Here is a 1259-nt window from a genome sequence, read left to right on the forward strand (position 1 = left end):
GCCAATCCAGGATCAAGTGTTTGCCTCCTTATTGGTAAAGGATGCAGCAGTACGAGCCTATAGAACAGATCCTGTTCAAGTAAGGTCGTACTACATCAACAGCATCTCGCCTTATAAACTGGTCCAGCGTGGCCTACACTAGCGAGGTGGGACTAATTAGGGAGCAGGCATGCAGTGCTGCACTTCCTCGGGCAGAGAGCATGGAAGAAGGTTCCTCGGCCCATGTAGCTGGGCATGAGAATGAGCAAAGCCCGGCCCATCAGAGGAACGTTTAGCTGTGGAGATTTTGATAGTTTTTTGTTTTCTTTAGCTTTTATGCCAAATGAAATTGCGGTCGGCCATTACAAAAGTAGCAGACACACTGCCAGGTTAGAGAGAAGAGTAAAAAAATGCAATAACAAAACTGAGAGAAAAACGGGCGTGTTGTATAACTCTGAAACATGACTGACAGAACATAGACTAGTCTGTTGAAGTACTTTTGTTCCATTTACATCCAGCTGTTCAAAAGTACTACAGCAGGAAAACTACTTGCTGCAACCTACATGGAGCACGACGATCCTAGGCACCCGGGCCGGCAAGCCGAAGGTCCGGGCATGCAGAAACTGCCAGCCTGAACATGGTTTCAAACTTAAACCCACTTTCAAACATGGTTTCAACGGGATGAATTGAAGGCAAGATGGGCTGGGGCAGTACCAAAAATATGACCAGCAGCAAGGATTAGTGTATCTTAATTTCTCAGCATCTCTCTAAAACAGGATCAGTTCATCGCGTCTGGGCACCATGCACCTTCAGCTCACCTGGTTGGCTGGTTCATCGGGCACACCGACGACCTGATCGAGAGCAGAATGTCATCATGGCCATGCCTAATAATGAACACAAATGGTGGCTCCCAAACACCACTAATACAACAGGCGTCGACCTGTCGACATTGTTTTATTTTATTTTACAAGGAGTCAATCCTCTCGGTAGCTAACTGGGTACATAATTACTCTATAAAATGTGGAATCCTTTGGTTGTCGAATGAAATGTGGAACCAGGAACCAGCTAACTACTCAGAATCTGAACCAGTAGCTAAAAGGATTGTTTGGTTCAGCCTTCTGGACCAGATTCATGTCCAGACAACCTTGAAGCAGAGCACTCCTAATTATGGCCTGGCACTAACCTTGAAGCAGAGCACTCCTAATCCGGTTTCGAGCCAATTGAGAGCATATTGCCAAGTAACTTCCTCACTTCATCCATCTTCCTAACGAAAAAGTACC

General features: G+C 45.9%; 1 pseudogene; it reads right to left on the reverse strand.

The window, feature by feature from the left end:
* On the reverse strand, window positions 1–89 carry LOC119347088 (annotated as a pseudogene; the record flags this gene model as incomplete).
* Between the last annotated feature and the right edge of the window lie 1170 nt (window positions 90–1259).

Source organism: Triticum dicoccoides, unplaced genomic scaffold, assembly GCF_002162155.2.
Source record: "Triticum dicoccoides isolate Atlit2015 ecotype Zavitan unplaced genomic scaffold, WEW_v2.0 scaffold57925, whole genome shotgun sequence".
In the NCBI taxonomy this organism is placed as follows: Eukaryota; Viridiplantae; Streptophyta; class Magnoliopsida; order Poales; family Poaceae; genus Triticum; species Triticum dicoccoides.